The 23,224-nt window shown below is 41.9% G+C and overlaps 1 protein-coding gene across 5 annotated transcripts in view; it reads right to left on the reverse strand.

Moving 5' to 3' along the window:
* The window catches only part of LOC125768009 (acid sphingomyelinase-like phosphodiesterase 3a), a 77,891-nt gene extending 58,063 nt beyond the window's left edge, over window positions 1–19,828 (reverse strand). For 2 of the 5 annotated variants that reach the window (XM_049435101.1, XM_049435105.1), the window contains exon 1: window positions 19,040–19,828. The gene's annotated coding sequence lies outside the window, so the exon portion shown is untranslated. Of the gene's footprint in view, window positions 1–18,371 lie in introns of all 5 variants that reach the window. The other 3 variants (XM_049435103.1, XM_049435102.1, XM_049435104.1) reach the window with 2 other exon arrangements.
* Between the last annotated feature and the right edge of the window lie 3,396 nt (window positions 19,829–23,224).

Raw genomic sequence — 23,224 nt, forward strand, 5'->3', positions numbered from 1 at the left:
GAGCAGAAGAAGATTGTACACCGACACAAAGTGATTCCGACGTCATGGCAAACATAAGGATAAGGCACAGACACACACACACACACAGACTGAGGGAAGACGCAAGATGATGGGACGTCTTTCAAAATTTTCGGTTCCTACCAGACAGGCAACACAGCTGCATCCATGGGTACGGCGCATCACTTGGCTGACGTTTGCTGGCACCCTGTTCGAGCATGGCAGCACCATCTTGCCGGTAGCAGCACCGAACACGGCAGCACGATATTTGGAATTTATGATTGCATATTAATTAAAAGATAAAACCGAAAGGCGAAACAGTTTATGTAAATGGTTTTCGCTTCCGGGACGGTTTCGTTGCAGCGATGGCAAAGTCGAGAAATGAAACGCCATTGGCTGATCGTGACTGACAGCCGTTTTTGCCAAACCGTTCCGTCCTGCTTTGTTTTCCGTTTTCCCAATGGTTTCGTTTGATACGAATCCAAAAATCAAAGGTAGCGCTGGATTAAAGAAAGATGGCAAAATAGATGGCCGCCCGTGTAGTCGAACTGACTGAAGTGATTCTAGAGGTTTAATTTTTATGACACATTCTCACAGGAAGGGAACAGCTTGCACTGCATGCCCCAGTTTTTTGGGGGGGACTCTTGGCTCCGGGGCAAGTTGATGCCACTTCCGGTTGTGATGTGTGGTTTTTTCTGTTGTTGTTTATTGTGCAAATTGTACCGGTCTGACAGCACGAGTGTATTCCCATTGTGCACCAGGGACAATACGGTATGGATGATGGTTTGCGGTAATGGATGGAAAGGATGGTTAATGCTTAAGACATACCAACGGAAGTGCACTCAGCGATCTGGATGGATGGACAAGCTAGGAAGTTTGCCGGAATTGGAATGAATGGCATCCATTATTTGAGCACTTATTGCTTTATGAATATTATCTCAGTTTGAAATTGCAACGATTCGTCTGGTTACGTCCATGCTTTGGAATTTTGCAGCTGGTGATAGGAAGCAGTTTTCGAATGCCATCACGGGGCTGCTTCAATCTGGATCAGTTCTGGTTAATTCTATTAGTGGCTAAAGTAATGGATCCCAAAAATAGCGCTCGTTGATTTGTTAGAAAACTTTGCTGATTATTTGATTAAGTTTTTCATTGATGCGTCGTTCTGTTCGTAGTGTAAATATAAGTACACTTACCAATGTATCTAATATTTCTTGTCAAAATCTAGTTTTGTTTAATCTTGTAAAAAAAAGAATATATGAAAATTACTTAAGAACCGTGTAGAGATTTTTTTAATTTTAAATTAATTTTTTAATAATTAAAAAATATGAGATTTATGATTTAGTGGATGACTTTTGATTGAAATAATTGGAAGCAAAAATAAAGCAAAATAAATTTAGTAACTTAGAAATATGAAATATTTAAGCTAAATTAATGTTTTTCCAGTGAATTTTTTTATTCACTCGAATATGAAGCGCTTGAAGTTTTTTTTCTTATATCGAGTTTAACGGTTGTTTATTGATGTATATAAAATGGTTCTTTAATATAAATTTTTAAAAGGGGCGGCCTGGTGGTGGTGCCTGTGATAAACGGCGCCCGTCCACGCGGCAGGAGCGGGTTCAAACCCCATCCAGACCGTCCCCCGTAGCATGGACTGACTATCCTGCTACGTGGTACAGCTTAGTATCAAATAATATCAAAATAATGTGTAAACTCTTTTAACACGAAAGCCCAAGAAAAATAAACATTTTAATCAAACGCCTTAAAATATTTGCTTCAAACTGATATCATGCAAGCTCAGCTTTCAATGACTTGCGTCTGCCTATCAGCTCGCAATACCGATCGTCTGTCCATTCCATCGATCGTATCGTACAACCTGCCAAATGGATGCATCCGCTCGTTTTCATCTCGATTCATCTCATCCTGATTACGGTGCAATTGTGCTTCCCATGAATACGATGCGCTTTCTTTCAGTTCCGTTTAGTTGTTCTCCTCTCACGCCTTCATCCTTATCATACTATTCAACGCTAAACTCTAACTACTTCGGTACTGTAACGAGTCAACAAAATCACCGGATGAAGATCACCACCATCAGGCTACGGCCATCAGGGGTCTGACGTTTGAAGGGCAATCTATCAGCCAACAACCTTATCCTTATCGATACGAACGTTTCATTCGTGTTGCCGCCGGTTGCAGGTGCGACATAAATTACACGCTCTGACGGACACGGAAACCCATTTACGGTTGCTACCTGATGGTGCAGCCGGTTGCCAGAAACGTTGGGTAGGTCCCCCGTTCGGCCCAAGATACCGATCGTTGATAGATGAAGGAAAATTATCGACACCCGCTGATCCTGTGACATTTCCCGGAACTAGCATTCCCCGTGTCCCTACCCGACATCGAAGACCATTGCCTTCGCTGTTCCTTCACTGTTACTCACACCGTTCGAAAGCTTCGTTAAAAGGACGAAGCCGACATGTCCGACGGAAATGCTAACCCGGTCCCCACAGCAATGACAGTATTGCCATGGGAATGAAGGCAGAAAATTATTCACCCTGTCCTCCTCGATTCACTCACAATACAGAAGATGGAAAAGCGGGGGAATAGATGAACGATATTCGATAAATTTAGGCATCAAACCCTGGCGAACGAACCACCGGGAGGATCTGGGCTAGGCTTAGAATAGATGGGCTCATGATTTCATTTTGCCGAAGCCGATGAGTTGGAAGACTACAAGTGACTACAATTTATGCCAGGTAATCCATGCCATGCGATACATTGAGATGCAAGAAGAAACAGTCCACTGAAAGGGTGAGGAAAGGGAAAGAAAGAGAGAGAGAGAGAGAGAGAGCGATGGAAGGGATAGAAAAGGAAACGAAAGCAGCTTGACACCGGACCAGTCTGTTGGGGTGTTCTATCGTTTTTCCCTGTTCGGGAGCATTTTCCGTATCGTTCCCATAGGAAAGTGGGTCCCAGTTTCCTTTTGCGGTACGACACTCAGTTTCGGTCGATAGGTCAACAAACGATTTTGAGGATATATATACGGTGCACGATCCGGATAGCTGCCAGTAAGTCCATCCAATCCCCGTAGACGACTCGGCACGTATTCCGGGGGAACCTTTCGGTGATGGATGGATTTGTGGTTTGTAGGAGCGACCGTTTTGTGGGGGGGGGGGCGGGGGGTTAAGATGGGAGAGGACACCCAACGGGGTAGAAACAAGCTCTCTGGCTGCTCGTACGTCTTCAAGTACGAACAAAACACACAAACACACACACATTCCACTGTATTGGAATGGAACGAGCTGGACCAAGAATGTTCACAAACAAGAACGCCCGTACCCAGTAGCAGGGAGCATAAATAATGAATACGGATACATTCTTCCTTATCCGGTGGTTAATGCTTCGGCGTAAACTGCACCGAAAAGGAATGGAATCATTATGCTATGTGCACACCCTTCACCATTTCACCCGTACCCCCGTTTTTCCTTCCCCTTTCAAGCGCTTCCCATTTTTCCCGTACCGCTCATGCTAAGGGATGCGAGTAACAAATGAAGTGGAGTTAGCAATGTGACAAACGAACATACATGGCATGCTTATTAGGCACCCCGTTGTCGCATGGGTACCCATTGCCGGGAAGCTGGTGTTCAATAATGAAGCGAAGCTTTTCGGTAAGCTCCCGCACTGATGGGTACACATTCGTCAGACGTAATTAGGGACTTATAGGAGTGTAATACGGAAAAGAAAATGTTTCAGCCAGATTTGGTGGCATAAATGTATTGTTTGCCTTTGTAGCCCTTTTGTGTTGTTTCTGTTTCTACTTCGCATTGATACACAGAACCTGAATGTATCTAGGATGCTAATTTATGTTTTGTGTCTTCTGGTAAATAAGTATTATTTATTATATGCTACTTTTATGCAAAAATTCTGCTGTGAATATTTATACCAAAACAAAAACGAATCTCTACATGATAACAAAAATATATTAACAAACTTTTTATCAACAACCACAGCAGCTTACATCACAAACACCTCAAATGATGTAACAAAATAGGATCAGTTTTAACTAATTTTTTTTATTTTAATTTGTTGTACATTACACATTAAAATTAACTAAAGATAAGACTAGAAACAAAACGGATCCATGTTGAATCATCGATCACTCCATTTTGTAGCTTTGGCAACAAGAAAAAAAGCCATTTTATCATTATTTGTTTAAAGTAGCTTTCTTTCTCTATCAACTAGCAAACTTTGTGACCAAAAACATAAGATTAACTTTAAAATAAAGTCAAACGAAACAAACTGATGCAACATCGATTGCGACAAACATTAGATGTAGAATTCAATTTTATTCTCGCTCGCTACATTCCATTGCAAGCTCGCAGCAAGTGCATGCACGTGAAAACCTAATCAACAACTTAAAAAAAGAGAGGAACAAATACATGCTCTACTCCACCTTAGAAGATGATACTAACCTTAGCCACATGGTAAAAACCGCGCGTTGAAACCGAACCCCAAGATTCCCTCGAAAAAAAAGAAAAACGAACAACATCAACCACATTCTTCACAGCACTCGACGTTGAACGATACAGCCCCAAACATTTGCCATCACTTCGCACAATCACACCTGCCTCCGACGTGAGGCGTCCCACATGACAAGGAGAAGGTGAAAAACACTCTCCCACACAAACAGCAACGCGACTGCAGCACATATTGCAACCCGGCAACATTTCGAATCTGAACTGTTGATGACGTGCATTGAATTTGGTAGGATAAAATCGAAATACGATACATCTTGATTGTTATTGTGTGCTTTTGCATTTTGCCTCCCATGCTCACTGGCTGGGTTCCTTCAAGTTGTGTAGCAACAACCGAACCGAACCAACCGTATGTGTCAGCCAACGGTTCTGTCAGTGATGCACACCGGAACTAGCAAAACCCGGTCCTTTTCGGTACGGGTAAAGGATCCGGAGTTTTCCATGCCTTCCTGTGAGCGTGGAAAGGAAAGTGGCGCCGTGGAAAACCAATCGAATCGGTGTTGACGAAGGCAACTGGAAACTAGTTTTGCATGCCATGTTCAATATTTGCATAGTGGTGAGCGAACATTTTGTTCCTGGCATGGCAGGGTGAAAGATGTTTAAGAAACATATCCTGCTACGATAAACATCCGCAAGCAGAAAAACAAGTGTTTTAAAGACGTTAAAGCAAGAGCAAGGAAAATAAATTTAAATAATAATTACAATACAATACAATGCAGTAAAAGTAGCATTAAATATTTTACATGAAAGTGACATGATAAATGAACCATAATAATTATTTTCTTCCATCTGGGGGTTTCCTCACTTATTTCCCCAAAAATTGCTCTCTTTTACCCGCCCACTAACAAACCGACCTAACGCAGCTGACATCTTTCTGACAAAACGACCTTTTCCGACTTGCCCCGAACTGACAATGACAGAAGAAATAGTGTTTTCTTTCTTCCTTTCCGCCATTTCTTCAACCATCCTTCTCCGGGCACAAACATTCCTTCACCAATTTTGCGAACCGTTTGTTATTTGTCAAACTCAAGATACCTTATAGCCTCTTCAATTGATGCGATACGCTGCAAGCTGGTCGGGAATTCATGAGCCCGCAGTTTGTGGCAAGCAGAAACGAAACGAAAACGGCTACATAGTACCGGCAACATCGTCCAATCCTACCCGAGCCACCGTGCCGAGTCACTTGTCTACGAATGGTGGTGATTGCCAGCAAATTTCATTGCGATTGACTTTGACACATGTTTCTGCGTTTGACGAACGGTGGAACAGTTAGCAGTAGTTGAGTGCGCAGAAGGAGAGAGAGAGAGAGAGAGGAAGAGAGAAAGTGAGAGTACAGTACTGGAACGTGCACTAGTGGTGACGACAGTCGACGGAGCATTTTCCGGCCGTGTGTCGTGAATGGGATGGAATAGATGCTTTCATCATTGTTATCGGAAGCACCTCAATAGCGTTCTTTTTACTTCTTCTGTTTTCTCCTACTAGTTTTCTTCTTTAGCAATCGTTTTTGTTGAGTTATTTTCACTGCAATGCTTCCACATGACAGATGCTTCGTACAGATACAGATGGGAAAGGAAGAAAAATAGAGTAAAACTTTCTCAAACACTTCTTATGTCTCACACGCAAATCCTCTTGTCATTTCCGCAGTGAAGAACTTTTCCCCTTTTTTCTCTATTCCACTAGTTTGTACGCACATACATCAATCGCAAATGCCCCACACTGGTGTGGGGATCGTTTTCCATCCACCAAGAACAAGCACGATCTCGTTAGTGCGCCTAGATATGTGTTTGTGCCTGTGTGAACCTACACGCAAGGATGGTTATTTGTTTTCCATTTTCCCGGCGATCGTGTCATCGAGGCACGAGTTCAAGAGGTTTTTCTCGTTTCGTCAACAAGGAAGCAATTCTAAAGTCGCTGAATCGTGATGATGTGATGCATTTCGTTCTGTTTCTGTACCAGTGCCAGGTTAAGGAAAGTGATTGATTTTAACGAGTTGCTTGCTTCGTTTTGCTTATTTTGAACGCTATTTTTAACCCCTGTCACGAAGCTTTCGATCCAATCATTCAACGATGACAGACTTCAAAACTTATCCTAGGAAAATGTTTCTATTTTAAATTGATGCGAGAGGTATGGAATTGAATTGCTTGTTTGAGCCATTTTCCAAGAACAAATAATATGGTTACTGCTTCTGCTATAATGAGTAAATTTGAAAATGAAATTTGAAGAAGCTATCAAAATTTTCCAATTTAAAAAATAAACAAAAGTTAAGAAAAACAATCATAAATATTTAAAAGTTATATAAAACACTTAATATATTCAAACGTATTTAACAAACAAATGTTTGAAAACATTTCACTACTGCCAGCTTTGCAACACAAAGAAAAAAGGCAAAAAAGACCCCCATTTTCCATCATACACGCATGTACAAACTTGTCAGCATGAAATGATTATACAAACCCCTGAAAACATGCTCTAAGCGAAAAGTTCTTATCTAAACTGCAGCGCAAGTATCAGCACAGTTTTCGCTCAAACTTCCATTCCAATGCAGCCGGGTTTTTTTGGTTGGTGTGCAAATGTGGATCTATCTTTCGGTGCAAACAAACCGAAGAAAAGCTTGCGGCGAAAGTTTTAGCCACTGTTTTCTTTCACTCCATTACTAAGCTTTAAGTGTATTTCTAAACCCAAATCAGACAAGCGGACAAACGGAAGGCACGGTGCAAAAAGCAGCACGAAAACCGGCAGAAAGAAAAACAATGGCCCGGGTGTGTGAGCTGTTTTAAAATCAGAACCGGTCTACGACGATACGATTGCGAAACAAAGGCCGAAACTGACGCTATACAGGAACGTTCCTTTCGTATGATGTTTTTTTTTCGTGTGAAACACTTCTGAAAAGGACAAGAAAATTCGTAGCAAATGTGTTTCGGTTTGTCGACTGTACGCCACAGGACGAGGTGCAAAGATTTGACACTCGATAAGGCACCGATTGGGCGTGATTGGTAAAGATTGCTAGAAGGTGGTGAGCTTTTTGAAAACAGAAGAATACATATAAAATTCAAGTTAGTTTTACAATAAGTTACTATTATTTAGTAAAATTTTATATAAACGTCGCTGCGTCTGACATCCTTGAATTAACTTTTTAGGGAATTTAAAGTTTTAATTGGAAATAAATATCTAACTCCGGCAAAACAACTCAAACATCAATGCAAAAGCTCGCAGGTACGTAAAACATGTAAAACACGAAACAATATTTGCATCCCATAAACGTTCCGAAAAGTGCAAACCTGAAACGGTCGGCAAAATAACCATAATTGAAAGCAAACCAAACGGTTTCCAATTGCTCTTTGTATGTTTTGCAACTCGTAAAAATAAAAGCACATGCAGAAAAAAAATTCCTGTTCATATCGATCTGCATAACACCCAAACCTCTAACGCTTCCTTTCTCCCTTTTCCACCCCGTCAATTCAATCTCCCTGATACGACAAACATCCGAAAACTGCCCTCAAGGCCTTCAAGCATACAAAAAGCGTCTCGTGTACTCCCTTTTTTCTCAGCCCCCTCGGGGGGGGGAGCTCAGCTTCATTTTCCCTTTGAATGCTATTATTTTCCGGAGCATCAAAGACATGTGTATTTATTTAGGGCATACCAAATCCGTAAAAATGCGCAACTTCATCATCGGTCGTCACTGCCCATAGTACACACACCGGCAGAACAGTAAAACAATCCTTTTGCTCAATTTCCTTCGGCAATCTTCCAATCTCTTGCCCCCTCCCCTCGTGACGCACCGGGGTTCTTATCCTAACATCCAACCTCCCCGAAAATAACCTGGACAGATGTGTATCAAACCCCTACAAGGGGGAGGTTTTTGCAAATCCCACTCGTAACATTCAACATACCATTGGAATTGATTTATTTTACTATCAGCCCTTTCCAGCGGCCCGGTCAGACTGTGCCGACCAGCGTGTTTCGATCGGTGTTTGGGACTTGATTTGTACGGTTGTATGCAATACCTTGCCTTTGCTGTTTAGGGGCTATTTTTATTTCATCCTCAGAAAATCCCGAACACATATCATCATTGACCCAGGTTCGGACCGGCTGGGCTGACTTTGCTTTTTTCTCGGCACCGTTGCTGGTGCTAGTTAAAATCCTTCACCAAAACCATCCCACCGGAGGCCATGGTATCTAAGCTCGGGCGTCGTATGGGTATATAAAGACAACGATTCATTTAGTGGTTTTCCACGTGTCGTGAGAAAAAGGGGTTTACCCAAAAACCTAAATTTCCCCCTTTTCAGAACCAGGGATTCTATTTGGGGTAGGAAATTGCTAGGTAAACCACATACCTACACACACACACACACATAAACACACTTCGAAACCTTACGTTTAAAGCGGTCGGAATGTAAGAATGCCGTGTGTGTATATGTGTGTTCATTTGAAGTTTGGCAACACACAGGGCATGTGAAAAATTCGATCAACGCCTGGCTGTACGCTACGGGAGGCTTTAACCGAAATGAAAAATTCATCGACTTCTCACCATCGTGCCAATCTGCTTATTTTCTTGCTATCCTTCCTAGTAAGAGGATCTGTTTTTCTTACAGAAATACTTTATGGATCAACATCGCTAAAATCAATGAAATACTACCTTTGAAGAGGTGTACGGGTACAAAGACGCCTACATAAACACGCAAAAGGTATCCGAAATCGTTATGTGTATGTTAAACGAATTACAAAGTTTGTGTTCCTATCCTGCTGTCTTTAATTTGATTAATTCCTTTTACTTCGAATCTTCCAAATTACGATAAATGGCAAACAAGCGTGATTCATTAGTGACCATACGTTTAAAGCAATAAATTGTTTCTTAAATACACACACACACCACTCACACAGAATGGAGCAAGATCATTGTTCCCGTTTCATTTCTGCCAACTCAGTTTAAGTTTAGCCGAACAAAAAACGGTTGTGCCAAATTTCCTTTTTCTGGGGGAAAAAAAGTTTCCACAAGTCCATCGGCACTTTCGTTTCTATTGTATGTGTGTGCTACCTACACGCAACTATCATGCACAAAGCATCATGATCATCATCATCATGCTTGGTTGATCGTTAAGCACAGAGTGGGGCCAACAACAAAAGAAGCAAACCGCTTGTTGTGTTGTGCTGGAAGGAAGACAAAAAAACCAGAGGGACGGAAAACTATTTCGGAGCTCGAGAATACATATCCGTTCGCGTGTATGATGAAGACAACACACATGATGATGTATACGGAGGGAAAACATCCCACCGGTGTAAGGAGTGGTGAATGGGGGAAGCTAAGAAGGGGGAAGTAATTTCGAAGAAAAACTTCTCCGTACGTTCCCTGCCAAGGGGTTGTCACTTTTCATCAGTTTATTTCAGTTTGTTACGGAAGGAAAATTATCTTGCAAAGCAAGCTGTTCCCTTTCCGTGCTCATTTGGAAAAACGATGAACAGTGGAGTTGCATCTCGTGTGTATCACACACATACACAGACAAACATATCAACCCACCAGACAACGACGATGGTAAAGAAAATACGGAAAGAAATAAAAAAAGCAAGGAAAAGCTCAAACATACCACACCACTTCCGACTCCACTCTCTTTCTCTCTCTCTCTCTCTTTGACAACCACAAAGCCCAAACTCTTTTCCTTTCTCTGACATCAAGTGGCGTAGGAAGAGAGGTGGAAAGAGAAAAAACGGTGGAAAGTGATCGGTTTGCATGCAAACTTAGCTCCCTCAGACCGGTCCGTCGGGAAAATGTGTGAAAGTTTTCCCACCCAGATTGGACGAGAAATTCGTACGAGCCGGGTTGGTGAGCTGGGACAGCCATAGAAATCAGTAGTTGCGCCCCACCTCCTTGGCACCATCCGCTCGCAACGCAACCTCATCACGTTCATCCTCATCATCGTCAGCACCAGCACCAGCCATCGTTCGTCCACACGTCTCTCGAAGGGACGGAAGCAATTTTCCACGCTTTACCCTTGCACACACACACACGCGACCAAAATCGGTCACGGCTTTGCCTTTCGCCACGCGTTCACTAGAATAAAAGTCCACCACCTTTAGGGAGGCGGAGACCAAAGGGGGGCAAATCGAGGAAACTTTTAGAAACAGTCAAGTAAAAGTATGCAAATTGCTGCTGAAACGTGACATCGACTAGTGTGACTCATATGGGTTAAGTTTCGGTACCGTTGCCACTGCCACGTCCAAATGGTTCTTCCTACTGGGCGGGAATAATTCTTTTCTTCTAACGATTCATGTTTCAACACTAGGAAATCGATTCTTACTGCGTTCGCTAGTGTAAAGATAGTGTTTCTATGAATCGTTTATGTACATAAAAGAAACGCAGCAAAAAAAGAAAATAGTCACACACTCCTGCAAACGCTAGCTAGGGAAATCTATCAACCATGGGGAGGAAAGTTTTGACTGTGTATATATGAGATATGACGGCTGTTGTTTTTTTAAATGAATAAGTAAGAACCACTTAAGAAAAGGAGAGATCAATAGTTGAATTATGAAGGAAAATGAAGATAAAAAAAATCTTCGCTCTGGTGTTTCAAGAAGTTTTTACTATCTCTCAGTTAAACTTATTCCACTTACTTCAACATACGAACTCTGGTTGAAGTTTCTTCCTTCGACAACAAACGGTAAAGATTTTCATTCAATAAAGCGTACCATTAAAATCATTGCCATACATTTTTATGGCACTTTTATTCGACAATAAAAAAAAAAACACATACACTAACGACTGCTATGGTGCAAATAGCAACGATTTGTTTGTTCGATTTTGAGCGAACCAGTTCAATTCAATTTAAATCTCCATTCACGGCAAAACAACAAAACAAAACCCCAGGCCGCCCACAAACCAAATGCCTTATCGCTGGAAGGCTTTTGTGTGTTTGTGGCAGAATCAAGTGTAAGATTGGGAACTGGCAGGTTGGAAATTCAATCCATCGGCACGAACGGTTCCGTTTTTTTTATCCGATAATAACCGGTGTCAATGTGGCTAGCGCACAGTCCCATTTGCCTTTACCTTCTGGTTTTCACTCACATTATCTCAAGCCATAACCATTTCTTGTACCGGTGGATCTACGCATGGAAAAAGCCCCGTGCCCATATGCCGCCCAAAAATAAACGACGTACGTGAAAAATAATGCTAATAAAATGTTTCACCTCTCAAAAATGAAGTCTCGGTCCCGGGTGCGTGTGGCCGTTTACGGTACTGCTTTTGCAGGTTTCGAGAATTATTATCCTTTTCGTGCGAAAGCCGAGGAAGGAAAAAAAAGCACCAAGCATTGGGCAGCCGGCTGCTCGTATAAATGTGTGGCGAGCACGAGAAAGCCTTTCTGCAGGTTAGTAGAAAGCATAAAAGAAACACGGAAAAACCCTAAGTGTGCCTCCGTTACCGTCGAGTGAAGGAAAAGCTTTTCCTGACGGCCGATAACGCCACCTTTTTGGCTCGGTCCGTTCCGAATGATGTAGACACGTACGGTGTAACCTGCCATTCATCAAATTAAGCAACCCTTAAGTGCCAACCTGCCCGGTGTGATTCGTTCGGGTCGAGGCCACGTCAGGCTGATGGAAGCCTCTCGCACCGGTCGGTGGATTACTCGTTGACTGCCGGTTTTTTGAAAGAAGCAAATGGTCCTAAGATACGCTTCAGACTCGTGTGACTCGTACGAAGAGCGAACGGTACAGGACTTATACATGCTTGAAAGGAAAACTAACCACCACCATCCTAACCCATGGCGGCCATAACGGTCAGGTGAATAGATGAAATGTTTCGTCGCTTTTACCCGCAGCCAAGCGGAATGTTGCAAAAATGGTTCGTAATGGTTTTTTCACCCCTTTTGTTCTTATGATTACGTCCATCCGGTGGCAGATACGTACGCTTTTATTCTTAGTCGTAACGGGGTTTTGCTGCATATACACGCGTGTGTGTATTACGTTTTTTTATTGTTTTCCATCAAAGATAACCCTAATGATGGAAGGATTAAATAAGACTCATGTCAACAAGGCTACATACCGGAGTATGACCTTTCAACGGTACCGTCCTTCATCCTTTTTCTTTTATTTTAGATCCCGGGAACGGGGAAGCACTGTTCCATTTGTGTACGCGCCGGGAATGCAACTAGCAGCTAACTATACCATTTTAAGGGGTTTTCCTAGTACCTGATATTAGGTCTATTATCGTCCTTTCACAGTGATCCGTGAATAGCTGCTCGTGCTATTAGTTTTCAGCCAATTTGCCATGAGCAAGTCCCATGACACGTGCCCTATTAAATTGTCGTCGATGACCATGCGTCTCCATCATACGATGTACCAGGCGCCTCCATTATAAAAGAATTTCTGTTTTAATGTAGGTTACACATTAAGATATTAGATTTAATTTTAAACGTGTCTATGCCAAAAAAGGATAATATATTTTAATGCTATCATGAAACATTTCCAATGTACAATTATAGCGATTAAAAGATAAAAAGAGACTGACGAAAGAACACCTCGCTTTTGGTGTTCTTGTTGAAATGTTGAAATGTGTTATATTATGTTATATAATATCAAAGATCTTAAAGTTTCCTTAAATTAGTCATCAAACGTTAACGACAGAACCTTCCATAAATTCAATCTAAATTATATAATTGCAAGTATCAGTTCCCCGAGCGCTCCGTCCATTGTACGCCGGTAACTTCGGTAAGCGTAATTATGCAAGCCGAATCATGCTTTCCATTCCACATAAATCCAACACTGCACAATCGCTTAGCATAATACCGCATCGGATCATTGGGAACGTGAGCCCAACGAAGTGTTTGGTGGTAACGGTAATATCGATCCGTGGGAAAAACTTCACTCGACTCCCACTAACCCAGTCACCCACTCAGTCTAGCTAACTATATAAAACGAAGTTCTAGCAGCAAAGCAACACCTTTTTGGCCACGGCTGCGGCAAACAGGGCATCATTAGAATCGGCTACCATCAGCACTAGCGCAGCATGGTTTTTCCCTTCGGCACGGTAGGACTTTAAGCTTTAATCACTGAAAAGTTCACCATTGACCAGCGGGAACGGCAGGACTGTTAAATAGCAAAAGTTAATGAACTCCTAACCGACTGTTTAATCAGCTCGGCTGTAGCAGAGCAGGTTTTAATTAAAAATTACTTTTTCACCTCACCGCTGCCGCAGTGCCAACCTCAACGTTTGGTAAAGAGGTTTTGTAGGTTTGGCGGTTAGTTTTATGCAGATAAGTTTACAGTGAAACATTTATTATAAAAAGTATAACTCTTCAACATTTTTTTATAGTACCGGACCAACACCAAACACCTTCGTATAAGTTTTATTCCAATAACCTCAATGTTACATGCCCACCAATCAAAACTAACAAGTGCAATAAATAAACCATCAAATCCACTCACATCAATTACGGCTACTACCGGCAACGGAAATGTGTCGGCATATTTTACACGATTGAGAAATTACCCTCATTACGTCCCATTAAGCTTCCATTGCTAACAATTATTTAATTTTTTCCCCCAACCAACACTCTATACTCCTGGTGCTTCATGTAACGGGCAGTCCAAATACTTCGTCTAACTATGCAACGAAATTCAGTTCCGAAAACCATTTCTTCAAGCCATATTGGAAGAAACTGGAAAGCCTTCACAACATTGGTTCTTACTTTTTGATTTTTTCCTCGATTTGGAAGATTTTCTTTCCTTTCCATCATCGATTCGCTACATTGCGATAATGATCAGCAACATCTCATTAGGAGCTGAAATTTGTGTACTGCAAGCATTTCAGGCGCAACTAAGGCAATGATGGATGGGATCGTTTGCATAAAGTATTGTGATCTGAGAAAAGAACAGTTTTGGGCAGACGCAAAATATGAATGATTATTTATTTCAGTACAGGAAAAGGGCGTATTAAATTGTGATTCAAGCTAAAATATTTCTAAAGTTCGTTCAGCCTTGAGAATTCTTCCCCAAATAATAATGCCTTTGAACCGGTTTATCGAATAATAGTTCAACCCCATCTTGCGGTTTACATCAACTTCCATCCTCAAACGCATCTGAAACAACCCATCACGCAGTAAACAAACGAGATTAAATTTTGACTGTTTAAATTTAAATCTTAAACCAACCCGGCCAATTTCAGCGTACCAGTGTACGGGACGCCAGTTGTCTTTTGAAAAGCCATCGTCACCGATCTTAATGACGTTAATTTGCAGCGAGACGTGTCTGGCACTAGCAACCAGTTAACCAGAACTGTCGAGAACTGTCACGTTTCCCAACAGCAGGGCAGGCAGCCGAAAAACCACGAGACGCCATCGCTTGAAGGATATCAAAAATCTAAATTTGATTAATGAACGGTCTCGGAAAAGTGGTGCTCGCCGAACCGGTTTTCCGGCTCAAACCAATTCGCTCTCACTCACTATTTGCACCGTTTCCGACCAACTGTTTAGCATAATCAAATTTATAGCTTCCGATAGCTTTAATCTAACCTCGGGAACCGGTGGCGAAAAACCCCCCTGTAGTCGTCTGGAAGGACTGAAATTCTCTACTTTCACGCAACACTGTTGTATACCTGCGATAACGCTGAAACGTCAAACGTTGCGTTGATGCGGAACGACGAATGTCAGTTAATTTCCATCTCTGCCTCACCGCGCTGGGAAGCCTGGAAACCCTTCACCCCTCATTCGCTTTGTTTCTGTATTTTGCGCACACATTGCATATTTTCGGGCGCTTTCTCATTTTGCCGAACACAGGGGCACAGGTTGAAGAAGGAACAAAAAATCGTTCAACTAAATGGCGTGGAAGAATGTGCTCATAATTTTCACCACTGTGCCCGGCGGCGGTAACAACGTTACATGGCAACCATACCATGGCTGGGAAAGCTCGAGAAAAAAAAACCCGTTGCGCTCGTACTAATATAAAGAAAAGCAAGCAACACAAAATGCATCCGCCGGAAAGCGGAAACGCCAGCCGTGCACTCTTTTCATCGAGCTGGACCGGCACGAGATGAATAGCGATTTCTCATGAGCTATTTCTTCATTCGGAACCACTGAGCCACGGGTTTCTTTTCCTGCTGTTTGGCGTTGCAAAAATCCTAATCCGCAATGGTTTTGCTCGCAACAGCCTCCTTCGGCCCGGTGTAAGTAAACGTATGTCTTCTTTTGCACCCTGATGAGGATGGAACGGAACGGTCCGGTTGGAATAACTACGCCAACGGAGAACGCTCCTCGCATGCATCCATGCAACATGGGAGGGAAATGGCTGTACAAACTTCGTCCCCTTGCTGTGGTATCCGTTCCCGCAGGACACCGTGGGAATATAAATCGTTTTTAGCTCTTCCCTCGTTTTGCCAAAAAGATCAGATCTTCCCGTTTTTTTTTCCTAGCTAGCCTCAAATGGCTTCCACAGTGAGCCGTCTATAAGGCGAAGGAACATTTCGAAAAGGCCCGGAAGCATCATCCAATGAAAAGGCGAAATAAAAACGGCAGCTAAACGGTGAACGGAAGAAAAACACGGAACCAAACGGTGAGTTGTGTGCGGCGCGTTCTACCGTTCATGCTCACACGATCAAACACGGTCTCACTCCCGAGGGATTGTCCCGTTGACTTCCGGTTCGTTTTCTTCCCTTCTTCCTTCATCTCCTGTTGTTGTTGTTGTTGTGGATCTCACCGTCCGATCTCAGAACGTTCGTTTCGGGTGTGTTTTTTTTTCTCGTCTTTCGCCAGCTTCAGTTCTAGACAGAACGGCGCTCCGAACGTTCGTCCATTGACCGTAAGTTGTTGCCTGGCTTTTGCTTGCCTTTCTACTACCGCATCCCACGTGGCTTTTCCACTGGCAAAACGTGGGGCTAGTGAAATAAACCTGTCAATGAACGTGCCGGAGAAGCGGCAGTCGCTAGGAGAGAAATTGGTTTAATTTTATCTGCGCCCTCGAAGGGATCGTTTGCCGGAAACGGTTCTCCACACCCGAAAAAACGGGAGCTACTTGAGCGTTAGGCTACAGGTTTTTGTTTCTTCCCTATCTCTATCCCGGTCGCACTCGAACAAGCAACGTCCCCATTCAAGATGAATGTATTTGTATGTGTGGCCCAGCTTTGAGCAACACAGAAACGACCCATTCCATCCATTTGGGATGCTTAATCCAAGTGGAGCTGTTTTTCGCCTTCGTTTTGTTTTGTTGATTTCTTTCGTTTTTTTCTCTTTCGGCCCGATTTAGCGCTGTTAGCTCACCTCTCAAGAAGCACTCGTAAAATAATGGTACCGACAAGGGCTCAACATGCAGAGTCGCTTGTGTATGCGAACTTCCCGGGCCATGAGGGGGAAAAAACGGGAGAAAAAATGGACGTGTTTAACTCGCACGATATGGTGTTTATAAGAGCAGGGAAGATTTGCTGATCGTTTTGCCTAAGGTTACCTACGCATTTGCTAAGTAGAAAGAAATATTTGTTTGATCTGTATCGCGTTTGGATGAGTTTTACGGCTGAAGATGGGTATGGGCACACGTAATTTATACTTGGCATCATATCAATGCTCTTTGCTGTGTTCCTGTTCGTACAGCAAACGGGAAGATAATATTTGCCGAACACAACCTAATTGAATAATCCGTGATAAAAAGTATTAGGCAGCATTAAGAAGGTAAAAAAAAACAAACACAAATTGTGATTTAAATCTGTTTCTGATGAAATGCTCGGATTATTGAAAGCTGTTTGCTTAACGTGATGAGAACAGACTAGCAAATGCTTTCTTTATAATCAGGGGAAAAAATATATAAAAAAAAGTTCAATGCTTTCGTATAATCATGAAACACCATAAGTATCGCAAATATATTTTTATTCCTCTTCACAACTGTTTCCCGTTACGTATTCCATCACATAAAATAAATAGCCAACGGTAAACAATACATTAAAGGTCATTACAGATAACCTTTCCATTGGAAAAGTTTGTTTTTCACTCCACGCTCTTACCATGCACCATTTTCCGCGCAGTGTATAAAAGCAACGCGTAAAGCTTTGGTCAACTTCAAGAAGAAACCAACAAAAAAGGAAGAAAAAGCAGGAAAAAAAACCCATTTCCTACGTTGAAAAACACTTTTCAAACAGCTTTTAACCAACCTCAAACCTTAATGGTTGGGGGTAAAGAAAAAAAAGAGTAAAACCGTGCAAAACGTCAAAACATCACTTGAAAGTCTGCATAAAAGTCAAACTTTCTCGCTCACCGCAATCTGCTATGAAAGCCATCATCAATCTGGCAAGCAGTCCTCGCTGTGTGGGTGACTGTGCTGTGAGTGTTTGTGTGTGGGTGTAGTTGTGTGTATCCGTGGATAGAATGTCTGCTAGGTAAGTGGTGTGTATTGCCAATTTTTTATTGCTTCACCTTTCACCTCAAATAGCAAAAGTACGGAAAAAAACATTTTTCACTGCAAAAGGAAAAGTTCCACCGATAAGCGATTTTCGTGTAGGAGAAAAGCTAAGCTTAAGGGTGGTAAACGAAGCGGAAGGTAGCGTAGAGTGTGGCTTTATCTTGTAGTATGTGAAAATTGGGTGACACGTGGAATGGATTAGCTTACCAAAGCTGCGTACCATAGCGAGGGCCAATGAAGCAGAAGGTAAGATAGTAACATAAATCAACGAACGATGCCAGCTGGTTACATGGCGAACGGTTGTGCTTTACATGGCAGATAAATTGAGAACGATTTTTCTTCCCCAAGAAAAACCCTGGAGTAGAGAGTGTTAGAAAAGTTTACCACCTCAGTGGAAAGTGGTACATATGTTTGTTGATTTGTTTGCAAAAGTTTTGTTAACCGAAACACCTTTTGCCCGTACGAAACACATACCAGTATGATAAAGCTTCCGGGGCTGTTCCGTGCTTATATCGATGGCTGCTATTCACCATCAGTTTTTTTGTGTGTGTTGTTCGGCTTGAATCCTTTTGGATGATGCGGCTGGTGCTGTGATTTGCTGTTTGGCACATTGGTTGGCATTTTTCCAATAGAAGTTTCGCACGAGAAAATTTGCTTGTATGCGCCTTTCCTCCACATTGACGCTTGTTTCACAACACACTGTAAACACTTGCATTGAAAAGTGTCCTTTTTTTAGTATTTTTCGTGTAGTTTAACAAATTCACCTTGACACGATTTCACAGAAAACCATTCGAATACATCTTGAATACATCCCTCCATTCATGCTTGCAATTTTCACAATTCTTTCCACAATTTTCTATTTTTCCCTGCTGCCTTGCTATACTCCCTTATGTCACATTTAGTTAACTGTTAATAAATTCATCCCTGTTACCTGTAGTTCATTGTCTTTTCCGTAACATAAGGCAGTGTTTTTGGGGACTGCAGTCATTACTGTCATTAACACTGCCCTCGATGATGACGATGTTTCAAACACCTTCCCGAATTTTCCTTCTTTTCCTATGTATCATACAAAACACCTTTTTCCGTTCCATATGATTAAAAGCTTCTGCATTGACATATTTAATCACCAAATCAAATCATACCTAAAAACACTTTCGCACACTGTCTGGTAGAAGTTCACACTGAAAAAATTCACCACACACATACACACGGCGTACCGCGTTAGCGGAAAAGCGAAACACGCACGTTTACAGGACACGTCCGATCACCGCACGGCATCGCAGAAAACTGATCACAGCTCGATGCGTGAACCAAAGCCGTCGATTCGTTGTCGTAGTCGCTTTGGGAAGCAATTTTTCCACCCACCAAACAGAGAGCGTGAGCTGAAACGGGAACATCGAGAGCGGAGAGTGTGTCAGGAAAATAACAGAGAAATTATCATTAGAGAGTGAGAATAAAAGCTCGAAACTTCACAACGATCCTGCACTGGAATGATAGCTCCAACAGTGGATAGCCTGAATGTTTCAAAACTTCACCAAACATGCCAACGCTGTGCTGTTATGTGCGGGATTTTTTTTCCACCAAACTTTTCATCACAGTTCTCACCAGCGTTCAAGGTGACTCTCGCATGAATGTTATTCTCCTCTGTTTCGGAATGAGTATTCTCAGTCGCAATACGGACACGACCACGAAGCAAACCCGATCGGCCTACGAACAGGTGCCTTTCCTTTCGGAAAAAGCACTTCCTTGACAGCCGACAGCGTCGAACAGGCGGCCGAGGCAAAACTTTTTCCCAACGTGTGCGCATGAGCGGATGCAAGTGCTCGAATTTTGTGGAGCTGTCAAATTTCGAATCAATTTAGTGCTCTGTGCCGGTAACGGTCTGCAAGCTGCAAGAAAACGGTTGAGAAGATCAACGGAACCGGTAGCTCACGCACGATGAGTGGCTTGAAGCAATATCGCTACTCTTCACAGGAGGTTTTAACGTGAAACAAGTAAATTTTTAAGCATTTTTTTTTACGTCTGTTTGAAGTTAAATAAAAAAAAAATCTTAAAATAAGTTAAACATTATTTCATGAAACAAAATATTGTTTATATAAATTGTTCAATTTTTAAAATTCAGTTCGAACTATCAAAACAACTATATTTTACACTAAAACGAAAGAAAAATTATACACTTTTATCCAAAATTCGTTATTTTTAATTATTGTGTGACAATTAACAAAAATTGAAAACATAAATAATTTCGTCTAACTCAGTTTTTGCTGGTTTCTTCTACAAGAACACGCAATTATAAATGATCATTAGAAAAAGGAACTTAAGGATAATTATAATTAAATAAAAATATTTGTATCTAAGCCTATTTTATTATTAAATTTAAACAGCAAACTATACCTCTTTCTCGTTTAGCATATTCATACTCATATTCCAAAGTAGAAGCTATAATATAGTCATCAACCACGTAACAAATACAGCTGATAGCCCTATGCAAAGCGTGTACGAAATAATCATTATTGTTAAGACATTTCCAAGAGCCGGCAAAACGTTCTTTCTTCCCACTGTTACCAAACAGCCCCTTCCGGCCAACAACCCGTCTAACCGTGGAGTTGAAACGATCACTTAGCTGACCTAGCATACAATTCGAAAGTCACCCAACGTTCGTGAGACCTTACTCAGCGGTTGTTGATTTTTTGTTTCTTCTGCACTGTACCACATCCTCCTGTGACCTTTCCCCACCCTTTCCGTACAGATCAAACACTAAAAAAACGCAACCGAAGCTTCATCAATCTATGACACTTTGCAATTCTCACGCACAATTAAGCATCCTTCCGGCAACAAAGTCCCCGAACGAAAGAGAACACAAACACAGTGAAGCTTCATTGCGTTTTGCATACCACATTTCCGCATGTCCGCGACTATCTGTGCCGTTGTGTGCTTGTGTACCATTTTCTGAAGGGTGGTGGAAAAAAAGAAACAAGCAACCGTTCCACCATTAGTTGATTTCCACGCCGTGAAACGAGAGTACACCCGAGAATGAAAGCCCCTGCCCAATGAACCAGATCACGTCCCGCCAAACAGTGACGAGGGATTCGACGCCGTACAACAATCTAATCTCATGGTTCAATATTTAATATTCACTGCGCCTGCCGTCAATTCTTTCTTGTTTTCTTGTTACCAGTTTTGCTTCTTGCCACTGCGTGCCAATGGCTGCCACCAATTGGCTTGATGGTTTCTAGAGGGAAAAGGCAAAGCAGCCGTCCGTTTGGCGGCATAAGAAAATAACGCGTTTTTTTGGCCGAGTCAGAAGAACATGACGACAACAGACAAGCGGGTTTTTTCTTCGCTTTCGCTGAGCCACGAATTCGAATGGAGTAGAGCCTCTTTCTCACTCGTTTGCTTCCCATCCGTAGAAGCATTTATTGAGGAACGGTTCTTTAGCGCCGTAGTTCCTCAAAGACACGGGTTTTTTGGGATTCTTTTTAAAATTCTTAACGAAGAAAATGAACGCGCCCTCGGTGCTTCTCGGTAAGGAAGCCTTGGCCCACAAAGCACGAAATTATTATGAGTTTTGCTAGAAGCGGAAATTGCTCGATTATGTGCGATGAATTTAGAAATTTGTCGTTTGAATGGATCCCCAAAAACCCATCGTACAAGCAGACGGTCAATACAATCGGTCAAATTTAACGCCAAATACTAAACGAACCAAAAGCACACAATTATCGACGATTGATCGAGATGTTTTTTTTGTGATGGTGTTATGCAAGTGGCGAGTGGTAAGTTCTATGCAAACGAAAAAAAAACAAAGCAACATCATTCCGATTTAAGGCTGGTTTTAGGTGGATTATCTTCGACCACATCGGCGGGGGTGTGCGCGTGCGAAGGCTTAACAGACGACACAAATATGACACGTACCTTACGGCAAACGTCCTCCCCAACAAAACCATGGCCCGACTGCCACGGTATGCAATCAATCAATGGGACCTACACGGTAACCTAGCCTGCATATTTCATTACGCCAACAAATCCTCACAAATTCAATAAAAGTAATGATGTTACAAATCCCATTAGCTGCCGGCTCGATGCGGATAACATCGCATCATAACGCAGCAGCACAATGCGGGGAAGATAGTTTTTAGGGGTTGGTGTGATTTTTTTTGTTCTCCTCCCTCCATCGATCGCTTCCCGTCGTTCCCAGGGGCAACGTTTTGCTCCAAATATTTACCGAAGCAAATCCACCGAACCAGACTGACACTGCTTAATATTGAAAGGGATACGAAAATGCAAAACACGGTGTACGGTGGTAATAATGCTAACTGAGATTCTTTGATGAAGCAAGAATGGCTAAAGAATGCTTCCAATGCTTCAGGCATTCAAAGAACGAATGGAAGCTTTTTGTGATTTTCGATGTTTTTTTGAAGCACAACAAACAACACACAAATCTGCTGATGCAAGTGAACAACCAAAGAAACCAACCACTAAGAATATGTTGAAGCACTTTTTTCCGAAAAGATCTTTGTGGCCCGTGTGAACCTAAAGAGGAAGCAGCTTGTGGAATATGAATAAAATCAATCGTTACGAATCGTTTCCACCGGTTGGTCGATTTCTAACATTTCACATACCAAACTGATGCTGTATGTGTGTGTGAATTCTCTTGTATGTGTGTGTGTTTTTAAACGATTGTCTGCTGGCCCTTTCCTACTGATCGCAACCTAACCCGGTGTGGAATGTTTCGAATGGAGTTCGTTATGCTGATGCGTTCATAATCGCACGTGATTTGAGGCGTGTGATGTGCGTGCCGGATAACGATGAAGCAAAAGTAAAAAGTTGCTTAACATGGCTGAAGCAAAACAGCGGAGACTGTTACGGTGGCGACAAGACAGAGAAACAACACGAGCAAAAGATGGGTTGTGTAGAATTAGAGATTATGCGTTAGTTTGCAAGTGTTTTACAGGATTCCTTTGTATCACTGTCGCACGAGAATAGGAATCGATCGGGTTGTTGGATTTGCATTTGAAATGAATAAATTAGATCGGAAACGATTTGTTAAACATATAAAGCAGTCGATAAACAATTGTCTCCTAAGTTTCAAGATAGCAAAATTCAACATTCACCGCCATTTGCAGTTATTAAATTTATTAAACTTATAATAAAAAAAATAACAATCGAGTGCATCGACTTGATGGGATTTAAGAAAAAAACGAGAGTTTTTATAATTAGGTGGCATATTATTATACCAACAAAACACGATGTAGAAAATCGTACTTAATGTTTACGACAAATTTTATGACCTTTTGGATATTAAAACTAAATCCGATTATATTACCCTT

Source organism: Anopheles funestus, chromosome 3RL (genome assembly GCF_943734845.2).
Source record: "Anopheles funestus chromosome 3RL, idAnoFuneDA-416_04, whole genome shotgun sequence".
NCBI classification, from domain to species: Eukaryota; Metazoa; Arthropoda; class Insecta; order Diptera; family Culicidae; genus Anopheles; species Anopheles funestus.